The sequence below is a fragment of the Lissotriton helveticus genome, chromosome 2_1, assembly GCF_964261635.1.
Source record: "Lissotriton helveticus chromosome 2_1, aLisHel1.1, whole genome shotgun sequence".
In the NCBI taxonomy this organism is placed as follows: Eukaryota; Metazoa; Chordata; class Amphibia; order Caudata; family Salamandridae; genus Lissotriton; species Lissotriton helveticus.
This window is the reverse complement of record NC_136059.1, coordinates 246,215,243-246,231,496: the sequence shown is the minus strand read 5'-3', so window position 1 is coordinate 246,231,496 and position 16,254 is coordinate 246,215,243. Positions and strand designations below refer to the sequence as shown.

Genomic DNA, 16,254 nt, shown 5'->3' with positions numbered 1-16,254 from the left:
CAACCAGTTCTCAATATACTGCTCCGGGTTTTTACCCTCTTCGTCCTCCGGAAAGCCTACCACCCGGACATTGTTGTGCCGGGAGCGCCCTTCCGCACCCTCGATGTGGTCTTCAAGCACATGGACCCGGTCAATCATGTCCAGGAGCGCTATGGTGTGATTTTGCACCACGGGCTGGATCTCCTGAAGTGTTTGATTCTGCACGGTGACCGACTCCGCCAGCTTACGATGGTTGGCATGAAGGAGAGTGAAATCTAACGTCCCTTTATCAATTCTGGCTTTTAGCAATACTTTGGTTTGCGCTAGAGTGGTGCCGATACGCTCCACCGCTGCTAGTTGAGAGTTCACTTTGGGCGCAAGGGCCGCCGCCGGAGGCTCCATGCAGCCACTCGGATGCCCCAGGGAAAGGCCAAGGCCTTCCACCTTCTGCTGTCAATTCTGCGATTTGTCCAGCAACCGGCCCATCACCAGTTGTTGCGCCATAGGCATCCATGGGTATTCGTGGAGGCGGTCACGTATAGTCCAGGCCTCTTTCTCAACAGCAGGGGGGGGTTAAACTCCACCATACCAGTCTACCAGTCCAATGGCCGTGCCAACAGCAGATGGGGGGAGCCCCCTCCGTGGGGTGGACACCGCCGCTGTCAGGGCCGTGCCACAGATCACCAGACGTCAACTCTGTGAGCGGCTTAGGCAGCAGCCCTGCTTCCCCGTATGTCACAGGTAAGCTTTGCTGCCACCGCCGGCTCTCGGCGCCACCCCTCTTGTGCCGCCTCGTCATTGAACATGCCCCGCCTTTCCACCGGGCCCCAGGTCAGCGGGTGCCTCGGTGCCACAACAGTAGGAGTCCAACACAGCTAGGGTCTCGTTGTCCACCCAGTGCCCCCTCTGCACGTAACGTGCCTCTCACACTGTATGCCATTCAAACTACCGCATTTTTCAAAATGGTGCTGACTCCAAAATGGCGCTCAGGGCCCTGCACACCAGGCTACAGCCACACGGTCAGTAAAAAGAGATTGGGTTTGAATGGAGGACAGGCAGAATTGGCGCTCAATCATGTACGATTATAGGTTGAGTGGATGAATACAAAGGAGTAGTGGTGCAAGCAGGTATGGGGAACAAACCCAGACAAAACAGCCCCTGTATAGGCAAGGGCATGAGTCCCTTACCCCAACAATATCAACCAAAGTCCTGTGCACTCGTGTAGGGTGATTGGTTCTAATGCAAAAACCAGACAGTTAGGTACAGTACATTGGAGGTACGTAATAAAGAGTCGTAATCTAGCGGTGCATGGAGGGTGATTTATAGTTCAGTCTTGATCAGTACATTCAAAATAAAGCAAGCAGACACGTGTTTCGTCACATCGTGTGCAGATATGACTCTTCAGGGCTGAGGTAATCTCCGTCGAGATGTAGGGACGTAGATAGGCGGGGATATGGCCAGGCTGCGGGGTGCAGTTGTGAGCCAACACCCGGTTCCGAGAGAGCAGCTACCGACTGACCGCCACCATATTCACGATTCTCAGATCGCAGGCCTTGGACGCACCAGTCCACAGGCTTAATATTAGGCACTACCGCCTTAAAGGATTCAATCTTCTACATGCTTACGCACCAACTGCACGCCGCAGCCTGGCCATTTCCCCACCTATCTACGTCTCTACATCTCGACAGAGATTACCTCAGCCCTAAAGAGTCATATCTGCACACGAAGTGACGAAACACGCGTCGGCTTGCTTTATTTTGAAAGTACTGATCAAGACTGAACTATAAATCACCCTTCATGCACCGCTGGATTAAGACTCTTTATTATGTACCTCCAATGAACTGTACCCAACTGTCTGGTTTTTACATTAGAACCAATCACCCTACACGAGTGCACAGGACTTTTGTTGATACAGCCACACGGTCCTCACCGGCCATCCCCACCTCAGCACCACCAAGTAGCAGTCACATAACAGTGTCACAAATGCTTGCGCCAGCGGACTGCCCCTTCAATCTCCTCACTAGGGATAGTGCGGCCCATCGATGTTGTGCCAGCCAGTCATTGCTAGTTCGTTGGGGTGGCCGCCTCAATGCTCCCTTGTCACCCGCTTGACTCCTCACCGCATTGCCTGCAGTACCATCCACGGGCACCGCGGCCGCTCGCAGGCTGCACCTTCACTGCATAGTAGGCCTGTATCTGGATTCGGGTCGCTCTGTCTCCCCGGGCCCACCGCTGTTGCCCGCTGCCGTGTCCGCCCAAGGCCTCAGCACCTTCCCGGGTGGGGTCCACTATGCTCGCTGCACGTGCAGTGGGGCGTCCACCGGAACACCGCCCCCGGTGCCTCAGCGCCTTCGCAGGCCCTCCTTCAGCCGCCCTGGGTCCCGCTCCTAACCGTGGGTTACCAGCAGCACCTCAGGTGGGACGAGCCAGCGAGCCTCGGTCGGCCTCACTCCTCCGGCGGTGTAGGGCCCAGTCTCCGGCAGGTCAGAGGGGCCGCCGCCAGAACCAATCCAAACTCTGGCTCAGGCTCCCGGGGCTCCCCTGCAGCGATTCCGACAGTCCACCCAAGCCTGCGGCCAAGGTCTCGTCAGTGGCACCGCCCTTCAGACACACCGGGGCGCCAGGGTCTGTGGCAGCGCCCGGCTTCCTCAGTGACGCTGCGGCCACGCTGTAGGTCTCACCAACTGCCTACCAGACCCCGTGCACTTTTCGCGCCAAGCCTCACTCCTCCAGCGGCGCTGGGCCCAGTCTCCGGCAGGTCGCAGGGGTGCCGTGGCCGTCGCCAGAACCACTCCGCTCTCCGGTTCAGGCCCCCGGGGCTCCCCTGCTGCGATTCTGACAAGTCTGTCCAAGCCGCAGGCCCAGGTCCCATCAGCAGCGCTCCGTGGCCGTTGCGTACCAGCCTCTTGTTCCCGTCCGTGTCCCGGCTCACTGCACCCAGCGATGGCCTCAGCTAGCCCAAGAACGCAGGGCCTAAGATCCCTCAAGGGGCCCCGCCCTTCAGACACTCCGGGGCGCCAGGGTCTGCTGCAGCGCCCGGCTTCCTCAGCAATATTGTGGCCGCACTGTAGGTCTCACCAATGGCCGTCCGGACCCAGTGTACTTTTCGCGCCTCTCCCAGTCAGGGCCACTACGCCTCAGCTAGGTCAAAATCTCCACTGCCACAGCACCAATCTGGGGACTACCGAGCCCTGCGGGCTCCACGTCCCCTCACCACTCCCACACAGCAAGGATTCAAGCAGCACCTCGGGAGGATAAGTTACAGGAAAAGTAGGGGGTCTGAGAGCGGAGCACTATCGGATCGCATCCGCCATGATGGCTGGCTGGCCACGCCGCCTCACTACATTTGTGGGTTTTATAATTGATTTCAAGTTTGTGCCACTTTGAGAAGTTTGAAAGAGCACCTAGGAGCCGTTGCAGATCAACAGGGGTCAGAGTCATCAGTAGCAAATCATCAGCGTATAACGTGTGAGCAGGCAGCCTCAGAGATTTGGGGAAGGGCATTTATAAGAACCAGTTCTGTTGCTCGAAAGATTGATTTGAAAAGTAAAGGGGCTAGACAGACGCACTCTTGTTTCAACCCAGTGGTGGCATGCATTTTCTCCATTTACCCAGTCTGACTCGTAGCCAGGTTCCTGGTGTAAAGGAGTTGGATAGCTCGCATGATTTTCGGCTGTATCCCAATGCTGTTAATTTTTTCCCAAGTAGATTAAAAGAAAACCCTATCAAATGCTCCCATGAAATCGATTAAAGTATGTTGATTTTGCAAAGATTAGATAAAGTTCGCTGCCTAGTGCACAATCCTGTTCGGTTCCATGGTACACGTGCCAAATTATCCACCCGTTCCTGCAAGTCTTGCAGCACTAAAGTTAAAAAGTACTTGGAGCTGATGTCGAGCAATGCTATTAAATCGATAGTTTACTGGTCGCCTGCGTTTCCCCCCTTTGAAAATTGGGTAGATTATGTACCCAGGCCAGGAGTCAGGAACTTACTAATGAAAATGCACACCGCTAACAAGACGGAAAATACATATCTCTGGATTAGCTTTATACAAGGCAGAGGAGTTAATAAGGGCCTGGGGCACCGTTGATTCTGCTCTACCTTATTATAATTTCTATTTGTTTTAATTTCGTTTTGGCAGGGTCTTTTTACCAGTAGGGAAGCCCTGACTCGTATTTTACCATAGCCGACCCTCCTTGCTTAATACCATCTGTAGCAATGGCCTTCGAGTCAGGCTGGTAAGCTGGAAGCATCTGGTACAAAGGGCTGCTGCAACGAAGGCCAGTTCCACTTGCCTTGTTTGGCGATGGCTCGTCTAGCTTGATGAACAGTGTTTTGCAAGTAATGAGTCCTCGCTTAAATGTGCGCCATATGCCGTTATATGGTCCTTGCTTTAGTGCCGTTTTGCTGAGATAGGAAATATCAACCAGAGTGTGGCTCTGTTTAGCAGCGGATTGGGGGAGCAGTGGGGTGGTAGGATGATTTTGTTGTCATTGCCATTCATTATCAGAATCATACAATACTGTTCCCAGTCTCTAATTTGGGTTTTCTGAATTAGAATCAGAGTTCAAAACGTTGGCTTGTGCATGGTAGAAGAATTACTGAAGAATTACTGCTGATATCTGTGGGTTATGTTCACGGTCCTCACACTCTTCAATTTGAAAATCTGTGATGTATCTAAAAAGAGACAGAATGGCCTGATGTCCTTTCCTTTCCCAAGGCCATGGCAACCTTGCAAACAATACAGGTACAGGGGCCCTCACCTCCTTCACCACCCCATTGTACCTTTCCATAAAATGCATCTTTGGGCTCTATTCCTCGGATCTAAACTGCACTCAGCTTTCGAAGATCAACAGGGGATATATTTTGTATCAAACGAGGCAAACTTTCCTCAAGGCAAAATCAATACAATAAATACATTTTCTATGGCTGAACTCAGTCCCAGAATATACCAATAAATTGCTGCTGGTGACACGATGCACAGCCATGGTTAGCATACTTATGTACTGGTACCAGTACAGAGAGAAGGACAGAATCAAGGCCACAGAGAACCAACATCAATGCAGGTCATCTAGGAGACTGGGAAAGAAGGAACAATTTTGACTACTGGTTCATAAACATCCGTTAATTTGCAGACTACACAGGAAACTTAGCAATTTCTTTTGGAGAAGAAATTATATTTCCTGTCCTAACTGGGAAAGGAATGATATGGCCCTACAAGCATACAGCCACACATATTTGAAGGCTAGGTTTCAGAACAGGCTAGTCGTTTTAAAAGAGAAAATGATTTAGCCTAAACCAATGAGAATTCTAGAGGTGATGCAGGTCACTCAAAAATGATATGCCACCCTTAAATTTTGTATTTTAATTTTCACAATAAAAACTGAACTGATTAACACCAAACCAGAAACCGCGGTTGGTCAATCCACTAGCATCTAAGTAGCTGTGTAAATCCATTAGGGGGCTATTGCTTTTTTTTTTTACACCTCCAAAAATGTACCTTTTGGTCCCTACCCTCAAGTTGTAGTTCTGTGGATCAACGGACATTGAATTTTGCAGGATAAACAGACTGGTCAAACTCAGCCAATGTCATTTACAATTAATAATGAAATAATAAATATCAGTCAAAAGGCTCCCAATTTCGGCAGTTAAGGCAACTGATGAACACACAGATTAAACTATTTAGCCAATTCTTTGGTATAAATTCTGGAGGTTAGACAAAACTTGGCAATTCACGTATTCACTTCTACATAACTCCTCCACAACAAGAGGGCGACATAAAATCCATCTCATAAAACAGAGTGTTCTACCTTCACCTCAAACACCTACAGATAGGACTGGTCTACCTCAGCCATATGAATTTAGGAACAAGCATTGACAATGCAATAGGCCTCGCATTTGCGAGAGTTTGAGCTATTGGCATTGTAAATGACAATGCTTTTAATTTATGTGTTTTGGAAATGTGAAAGTGGTGTTTATAGTCCTTGCTTACAAGAAGCAAGGCTGGCAGTAACTGCGCCTCTTTTACTGCCAGTCTTGCTTCTACAAGTAAAAAGTGCGTATTTACACACCGTTTGCAAGTTTTGAAAACACATAAATAAAAGGTGTTGTCATATACAATGCCAATTGCTCAAACTCTCGCAAATGTGAGACCTATTGCATTGCAAATGCTTGTTTTTATATGTGACCACCAGCTGCAAATAGGAAGCCTTCAGCTCTGCTTCGTATGGAGGACCACACACCCTAATTAGAGATCTGTCTAGTGGGGATCTCTGTACCTACAGTGCATGTACCACGTGCTCTGCGAATATATATAAATGTTTTTTTAGCCCACTCAGGAATCATTTTTGGTTTTTCAAACAAACTGCTATAAAGCAATGACCTGAAATGCAAGGAGTTTGCCCACTGTGTGTCAAAGCCTTTGCTTGTGTGCTCTCTATGGTTACGTCATGGTTTGGAAGACAGGCACATGACAGGGAAAAATCAGTAAAAGTAGCCCTGTTCTAAAGCTCGTGGGCCTCTGTCACTGCAACCCAGTGGTCCTTGCTAGATAGTCAACCAGGTACTAGGCTTCTGGCAGAGGAGTTCATGCTCTGCTGTTGAAAACCCTGTGGTTCCCCATTTCCTAATGAAGGAGGAACCACAAGTGTGGAAGTGCCCGTGTATGGCAGTGCTCTCTCCCCACCAATCTTTAACTGACCCCCAGGTCTGTGCACTGTACAAGGAACCCATCCACCCCGAAGTGGTGCTGGAACAATTTTCAGAGTGTGGGTGCTGCCCATCGACGTCACCTTACTTGGGAGTCTTGAATGTACTTTCCACTCTGGTGATGCATGTTTCAAGCACGTCTTTCTTTACAGTTGTGTTGGAAAAGCGCTAGAATACTGTGGCCTTCTTCATCCACATGCACCACAGCAACATTTCACTAGTTGCAATGGCAAAATACTCAAAAATGTTCAATCAGACAAAGGAATCGGAAACAGCTCTCCATGTTAAAATAATTAATACCACTTTGGCGCTCAAAGTTGCCTGCTGCCATGAAACAGTTTGAACTTAAAGGCACAGTAAATGCTTCTAGGCTAATAAAGGCTGCGTCATTGTTACTTCTTCATTACATCTCCATCAAGCACACACAGGGAGTAGCAGCACCCTCCGCACACCTGCTTCCAGTGCCCTTGCCACGCATGTACTTCCCATACAACACGCGCGGTTTACGGATACCTATTCCACATGCAGCAGACGCAGGGCGCACTGTAAATGCAGAGCAAAGCAAGAAGCACAGAGAAGGTACCTTTCAAATATTTATTTTTCGGTGAACGTGTCTAAGTAGTCAAAGGGGAAATCCAGGAGGTACAATTCGGCGTATTTGTACACTGCTCTAAACATGAAAAAAACGTGAAACAGATTAGTTGTGATAGACTTCCGTAACAGCAGAGTTCTTTGCACACGCGATCATAACGAGAAGCTTTAGCACTCGCTCATGTTTGAGTAACCAGGACAGAACATTTTTTTTGTGGTAACAATTCCTCCCCGGTTGGACACTGTCAGCGATGCGCTGCATGAAGTCACTTGTCTGCTGATACCCTTGTCTGGCTAGCACCAGACAGTGGCGGCGCGCCAGAGGGTGCAATAGTGGAATTTATGTTTGACGGGAGGTGTCAGATCGTAGAGGAAGGCCCTAGTATTTCCACAGCTGACTGCCGGGTTACAGTCATTGCATTAGATCATGCATTGCACTTTAGTGCCGATTACCTACTGTACATCGGTCGCAGTGTAATCTCGTGCTGCCACGCGCAGCATGCTGGCCTTGCACACACAATAATTGCGCTGATAGAATCAACAAGCCAACACTTACCATACATAACACACGTACTGCGCCGGAGCCCAGTTGCATGTGGGCAGATCCGCAACAGAAGGTGCCTGATGGAGGTAGGGAGGGAGCGAGGAAGAGGGAAAGTGTGAACGTGCACATATGCTGTCCACGCACAGCTCGATGGAGATAGGGAGGGAACGAGCAAGAGGGAAAGCGAACACGTGTGGGAGCGAAGCGAAAGCGCGCGTTGTGGTAGCGCTGCAAACCATACGCGTGCTCATCGGCTGTTTGGGCAGAAGCGGAAACAGAGGCCGCGAGCGTGCACATCGCCTGTCCAAGGGGGAAGTGCACCTCTCCTGTCCCCTTCTAAAGTCAAGTTGACAATAGATCTCGCTAGCGAGCAGCTGCGCTGCATCGCTAGATGAGACCTAAAAATGCAAGCAGAGAATTGGTAACGGAAGGACAGAAAAAGCAGTGACCTCACTAGCGTAATGAGCACAATTTGTAGAGTGACAGAGTGAAACAGGTGAAAAGAACATGGTGTAGGTGTCAACCAGGTAAATGTGTTGGAAGATAGCCTAGTACCCAATGTACCAGTAGTGCCAAACCATCTCAAAAGGGAAATAGTGTGTTATGACAGCACATCTTCCTTTACCTTCATTGTTGGCAGTTCTCAAACCTGAAGATCCCTGTAATGTCTATTGCACATGTACAGCAAATTACACATGTGTACCAAACATGCCCATGGTAAACTAAATTGTCTTTCTACATGATCTGCCCAGTCAGCAACAAGCAAGACTATGAAAGGGGATCTAAGATCAGGACTAAAGAAACAAAACCAATCCTTTCCCAGAGATGTAGTTGCAGGTATATGGCTTCCTGCTTTTGTTTCAATCTGGGGTCCAAAATGCAGAATCCTAATTTAAATAAGTCTCCCATTCATAAGCATGTGGGAAGGCGACCCATAGAGCCCAAATAGAAGAAGCCCATGCAGAAATCATCTCAATAATCTTTCCTTACTCCCATTCGCTGTTCTACAAAAGGACTCATAACATATGTCCCTGCCTGAAAGCAGTTCAGAATTACAGTGTTCCTCTAAATGCTTATTTTCCCAGCCCTGCTCTAAAACATAGTTCCAGAAGTGGTTATCACAGAGAGAGAGGACACTGTTCTTGCTCTAACTCACAGAAACTCTTTAATCCCTCTGCATTAAGGAACTGCACTGGTCAAGCTTTTCGCACTGACGCTCCTAATGCAATCTAGAGCAATGAGGATTGCTTAACAGCCATAATGCAAAGGTTTTGGTCAGGAAGGTGGACCTTCACAAGTGCAGCAGGTGCAACGAAGACAGAGGGAAAAGCTGTTAGGTATAGAGCATAATGAACAATATCACAAATGCCAAACTGAGAAAAGAGACCCTGAAATAAGAGCACTGTTAGTCGACCTCTTCCTGAGGGATCTTAGTTTTGCGCAAGACCTGCATTGCTACATTGTACCTGAGGAATTAAACCTTTATGGCATAAACCTAACAAGTCTGGGTAGTGATGCCTAGCACTACCTTTACCACTGCCTCCAGGCACTTACCAGAAAAAGAATTTCAATTCACAGCATTTTAGACAAAAGGCTAACAACCTATGGTAGAAAATGACAGAGTAAAAAGACTTCTACTAGAAGAAGAGGTGGTAAGAGGGCATTGTAGCCTACTGACGGCACAAAATGTTTGACAAGACCTGGAATGCTTTACAAGCTTCCAAGTCCGTACTAGCCGCTTTTTCTGGACAGCAAACTATCCATGAAAAGACAGGTCAACGCTGTCGCCTCAGCCTATTCCACACTCTCCGCATGACCTGCCAAATCTTCGGATGACTCCCCCATCAGCACAAAAAAAAAAAAACCAATGATGAGAGCCCTCATCACCAGCCGTTAAGACTACGGCAACACACCACCAGCGAACTCATGACAAGATTTCAGACAATACAGAACGCAACAGCCAGACTGATCCTAAACCACCCAGCACCTGGGAGACCTCCACTGGCTCCATCCAAATTCCTGACCCACGCTTACAAAGCCCTTCATGACCTGCATACATGAAACACCACTTGAACTTTCACCAACTTTATTGAAACATCCGCTCAACCTACCCAGACATAGCGCATCTGCCGCTGCTACAGCGGACAACGCTCCTTCTCCCGTCTTGCGGCCAAGTACTGGAACGCCCACGGCCTACACCTCCAAACATCAACATGGCTGACAGACTTCAGCAGGAAGCTAAAAGCATGGCACTACTCTTGAAACCAGCAACCCAGCGCCAAACAGTAAAAAAAGGGGAGCTTGTGGCGTCCTTTTAGAACCAAATCACTTTTAAGGCCTCCAGAGAAACACTTTACCTAAGCTGCATCCTTCTCTAAACTTGCCACGGTTTTTTGGTGAGCAGAGATTGCATTTAGACCCGGTTTGTTGGGTGATGTTAGTTTTCACTACATCAAACTCATTAAATAGTGGAAGCTGAGTTTTTCGCAGTTGAATACCAGTCAAGAGGCATGTCATAATATAGTTAATGAACACACTGATCCTAGTTATAAGTTTGTTAAGACGTAAGCAAGATAGTACGGTCTAATGAGCTCAACCATACAGTGAGATTTGAGGCATTATGAAGTAGTATGCATCAATGCTTTATGTGCAGTCAGTTACTGGTACAGGAAGGCTGGTGTTAAAGGACTACAGCAGTTATGTAAGCACACATGTACCACCCTGTGCTTTAACCTATAACCAAACTTACCTGCACCTCTTTTTACAATGTAAAATGCATAGAGGTGGTACCAAGTTACATCATAGCATAAACATATGGTGACAAAGCACTCTGGAGTGCTCACCAACTCACTGTTTGCGTTATAGAAAACACCAGAAGCTAGAGAAGCCCTGATTGTCCCATTGCTGAAACCAGGGTAGCAGCTGCATGACAAGACAGCATATAGGCCACTGTCAAGGCTTAACCTGGACTATAAAATCTTGAGCAGGATACTAGCTACACAGCTCTTACCACACGACGAGTCTCCTACATTTTGACCAGGCTGGGTTTGTGCCAACAAGGAATACAGCAGTGAATGCGAGGAGACTGCTAAGAGTTTTAGGGGCTGACTCGTAAGCAAAGAAGAGGCGACTATTTTGACAATAGACATTGAAAAGGCATTCGATAGCCTCGATTGGCCGTACCTATTCAGAGTGAAACGCGCTTTCGGATTAGGGCAGGGATTTGGAACATGAACAGCCCTATTATATAGAGAACCAACAGCCCGGGTTTGAGCAGGAAAAATTATTTCACGGGGGTATGCAGCAGAGAGGGGGAACACAGCAGGGATGCCAGTTATCACCACTGCCATTTGTGACAGCCATGGAGCCGCTGGCCGCCAAAGCCAGGTCTGGAATTTGGTACAGCGGACTGGAAGTAGAGGGACATATTTATCACAGTGCTAAACGCTGACTATTTGATTCTGTTTTTACAATATACGGAAACAAGGTGCTAAATGCCTGTTAGGATTGGAAAGAGGATTGGTGAATTGGAGAAAGTCAAGTTTGTTCCCTACTATGCAGGGGCAGGAGAAACCTCAGACGGTGGAGGGAATTGAATGGGAAGGGAGATTCATTCCATATCGAGGGGTACAAATTTACCACGATAAAACTGATCTCCTGGAGATTATACGAGGAACGAAAGTCTATTTCGAATTCTGGGGGAACCTCCCTCTTTCGGTGGTGGGCAGGACGTCCTTGTTAAAGATAGTGACTTTTCCGAGACTCCTCTACATTTTTGGAGTTCTGCCAATATAGATCCGTGCGGATCGTTTCAAACCGCTTCGGACAATAGTGACGGAATTCCTGGGGGGGGAGTGGGGGGGCAGGTAGGAGGAGAGTGGCTTTGACAACCTTAAGGAGGCCCAAGATGGAGGGGGGACTGGCAGTGCTGGATTTGCAATACTTTTTATTGCAGCTCAACTGAAATGGCTGACAAAATGGGGGTCCAGCCAACTTCGGGGGAATAATACAGAGGGGTGATGGATGCCCAGCTCCGGATCTCCTTTCCAGAATAGTGTTGAAACTACCTATATCAGAGAGATGAATGCGGAAGCGCGTGAGGGCCGCATTATTTACTGAATTGTTTGTAGGCATGTGCTCAGCCACCACTTAATCCTGAAGCAATGGAGTCGGAGCTTGGACCTTTACCGAGTAATCTCAAAAATATATGTGTACAGAATCAAACTAAAATCGAACTCTCACTGGACGTCAACAACATGCACCCCACGAAGAGCATCGCGGCTGAGTCACTTGATCTTTCTTCTGGTACCTCTCCCAAATCCTGGCTTAGTTTCCGTCCCATTCAAGAAATTGAGTTAGTCACGTTGATCTCCACCTCCAAACCATCAGCTCATGTCCTAGACCCCATTCCTCTCCTACTGACCAAGAAACTGAAGCGCGCCTTAGCTCTGCTCTGGAGCAAGATCATAAATAGCTCCCTGAAAAACAGAGTCGTTCCAGACGGCCTTAAAATGGGCCAAGTCACCCCTCTGTTGAAAAACCCAGCCTAGACGCTGCTCATCTGAAAAATTTTAGACCTGTGTCGAACCTCCCCCTTCTCTCAAAAACTCTAGAAAGATGCGTACTACATCAACTAACCCAGCACCTGGACAACATCAATCTCCTGGACCCCCACCAGTCTGGCTTCAGAAAAGGCTGTAGCAAAGAAACCGCGATTCTCAACATCATCAACGATATCCATGGATCACTAGACTCTGACCAATGCTGCCTCCTCATTCTCCTTGACCTCTCGGCAGCATTTGACACTGTAGATCACAAACTCCTCATAAGGGCTCTCCAAGAAAGAGCTGGTCTTGGCGAGGTAATCCTCAAATGTTTCTCCTCCTTTCTACACAATCGCACACAAAAAATAAAAATCAAAAACTTTACTTCCGACCTCCAACATGTCGACAAGGGCGTCCCTCAAGGCTCGGTGCCATCACCGCAACTCTTTAACATCTACATGACATCTACATGGAACCGCTCTCCAAACTACTCAGCAAAGCCAAAATCCGCTTCCATCTCTACGCTGATGATACTCAGATCTATCTGGAAACTACCTCTCTCAAAGACATTCAAAGACTCAATGAGGTACTGAAGATGTCCAACACTGGTTGACCAGCAACCACCTGAAACTAAATCCTGATAAGACAGACACTCCTCATCTCGAATAAGGAAGATATACCCCCAAATTGCCGAATGGTTAAAGGCCATTGATGTGCTCAACGGGAATCTCACTCTAGCAGACTCAAATCCCTAGGCATCACTCTAGACCCAAAACTGAACATGATCTCAAACAGGCCACCCAAGCTCTGGTGCTGTCAAGATTGGACTGTGGGAACGCAGTCCTTTCAGGAATTCCAAAATCGCATCTAGCTCCCATCAAAACGTTGCATGCAGCTGCCAGAATGATCACCGGTATCAAGAAATTCGATCATATCGCCCCTGCACTTAAGGAACTTAAGTGGCTTCCAGTCGAAATGCGGATTAGCTTCAGAACAGCCTGCCTCATCCATAAAGCCCTTCACACCAGCAAACCCGATTACCTGGCGAAAAAACTCAAAAAAAGACAGCCAGACCAGGAACCTGAGAAGTTCAAACTCCCTCCTACTCATCCCACCAAAAACTAGAAGAAAAGAAACTGCGGACTGATCCTTCACCGGAAATGCTCCCGAAATCTGGAACTCCATTCCCCCTCATTTCAGAACCATTCCCTCCTTTGTAGAATTCAAAAGCCAACTCAAAACCCTGTTCCTCAACCGCTCCCTAGGGAGTGGATAGCTCGGGGCAGCTAGCGGACACAGAGCTCTAAGATTCCGAAGAATCCTTTAGTCGAAAAACTGTCCTGCACTACAACGTGTTGCTCTTTATTTTTGCGTTCTTCTGTTAATATGTCGCTCTTCTACATTGTATGTGATGATTATCTGTTATGTACCTGATGTAAACCGCTCAATACCCCAGGGTCAGGCCAGCGCTATAGAAAACTTCTTAAATAAAAAATAAATAAAGCCTCATCAGTTGGCGTGACTAGCTAGGATAGGAGGACAGAAATCCAGCCAGGCCATATCTACATCTCCAATTCAATTCTGAAAAACTACGCTCTGGATAAGAGTGGTTACAGTTAAACTATTTTTGAAACATTAATTGAAAGGATTTGTTTGCCAATTCCAATATCTCACAAGGACATCTCTATCAAACACATAAAATACATAACAATTCAATTTGTGTTTTTTTTTAAACTTGCAGTACACTTCTTTGGTGACTTATGCCCAAGACTTAAGATTAATTTTTGAAAAGACAACTTGAAATGCCTAGCTGTGAAAAGACAACTCGGGAAAATTTGATCAAGAAAGGAAAATTTGATCAAGAAATGAGAACGTCAAACAAGTTCTACAATAAAAAATAATTTAGAATCGCCAAAAGATAAAAAGGTCTGTAATGTGTACACCATGATAAGAGCTACTTAAACTAAAATTATATATATATATACACATACATCAACAGAGTCTCTCTTTCTCACAGAGGAATTGAGTCGCACCTTTCCGTGGGTTATTAAATGCTTTTATTAGCTGGATTGCAGCAAACGCACGCCCTGATGCATTTCGGTCTCAACTAGACCTTTCTGTAGTTTGGCTGTGGATCCGGCATAGAGGGTGTTTCCGTAATCCAGTCGGCTGGTGACCAGTGCGTGAGTGACCGTCTTTCTTGTTTCAGTGGGGATCCAGCGGAAGATTTTTTTGAGCATGCGTAGTATTTTGAAGCAGGATGATGTGACGGCATTGGCTTGTCTGGTCATCGAGAGGGAGGAGTCCAGGATGAAGCCCAGGTTACGTGCGTGATCCGTTGGAATGGGGGCTGTTCCCAAGGCTGGTGGCCACCAGGAGTCATCCCAGGCCGAGGGGGATGACCCCAAGATGAGGACTTCCGTTTTGTCCGAGTTCAGTTTTAAACGGCTGTTCTTCATCCACTCGGCTACATCTTTCATTCCGTCGTGGAGGTTGGTTTTGGCGGTGTTCGGGTCTTTGGTGAGGGAGAGGATCAGCTGGGTGTCGTCTGCGTAGGAGATGATGTTGAGGTTGTGTTGGCGCGCGATGGCTGCGAGGGGACTCATGTAGATGTTGAAGAGGGTTGGACTGAGTGATGATCCTTGTGGTACGCCACAGAAGACTTCTTTGGCTTCTGATTTGAAGGGAGGAAGGCGAACTCTCTGGGTTCTTCCGGCGAGGAATGAGATGATCCAGTCCAAAGCAATTCCTTGTATTCCGATGTTGCTGAGGCGTTGTATTAGGGTGTTATGACAGACTGTGTCGAAGGCTGCGGAGAGGTCAAGTAAGATGAGGGCAACTGTTTCTCCGTTGTCCAGTAGTGTTCGGATGTCGTCTGTTGCTGTGATGAGGGCGGTTTCGGTGCTGTGTTTGGCTCGGAAGCCGGATTGTGAAGGGTCGAGGGATTTGTTGGATTCGAGGAAGGTGGCGAGCTGATTGACGGCTTTCTCAATGACTTTGGCAGGGAATGGGAGGAGCGAGATGGGACGGTAGTTCTTAAGTCCAGTGGGGTCTGCTGTGGGTTTCTTCAAGAGGGCGCTGAGTTCGGCATGTTTCCAGCTTTCCGGGAAGGTAGCGGAGTTGAAAGAACTGTTGATGACGTTGCGGAGATGGGGTGCGATGATGGAGTCTGCTTTGTTGAAAATGTGGTGGGGGCATGGGTCGGTAGGCGATCCTGAGTGGATGGAATTCATCAGGCGGATGGTATCTTCGGTGGTGATTGTGTTCCAGGCGTAGAGGGTGTTAGAGGGCGGTGTTGGTTCGGAAATGGACGAGGTGGGCATGTCGTCGGACTGGTTGTTGAAGCTGTTATGTATATCTGCGATTTTATCGTGGAAGAATGAGGATAGAGTCGCAGAGGTCTTGGGAGGGAGAAATATCGTTTGTGCCGGCTGTGGGGTTGGTGAATTCTTTGACAATGTTGAATAGCTCCTTGCTGTTTTGGGCATTGTCGTCAATTCGATCCTTGAAAGCAGATTTCTTGGTGGATCGGATCAGTTGATGGTGTTTGCGGGTGGCGTTCTTGAGGGTGGTTAGGTGGTCATTGGTTGGGTTTTTTCTCCAGGTTTTCTCGAGAGAACGGCAGAACTTCTTGGATTTTTTAAGGTCATCGTTGAACATGGGGGCTTTTTTGCTGCCTTGCTTGATTAGATGGTTTTTGAGGGGTGCTAGTTAGTCAGCGCTGTGGGTGATCCACTGTGTGAAGTTGGTGGCTGCTTGGTTAGGGTCCGATGAATTGGCAGGGGGATTTTGGTGAAGCGATGCGAAGAGCTGGTCGGTGGTGATTTTGTTCCAATTTCTTCGGGGAATGGGTTGGGGGGGGTTGTGTGTCGTGGGCTTTTTGTAATT

At 47.9% G+C, this 16,254-nt stretch overlaps 1 protein-coding gene across 5 annotated transcripts in view; it reads right to left on the bottom strand.

Annotated features, from left to right (window-relative positions):
- The window catches only part of ARK2N (arkadia (RNF111) N-terminal like PKA signaling regulator 2N), a 399,402-nt gene that overhangs the window by 173,604 nt on the left and 209,544 nt on the right, over nt 1–16,254 (bottom strand). The window lies entirely within an intron of this gene.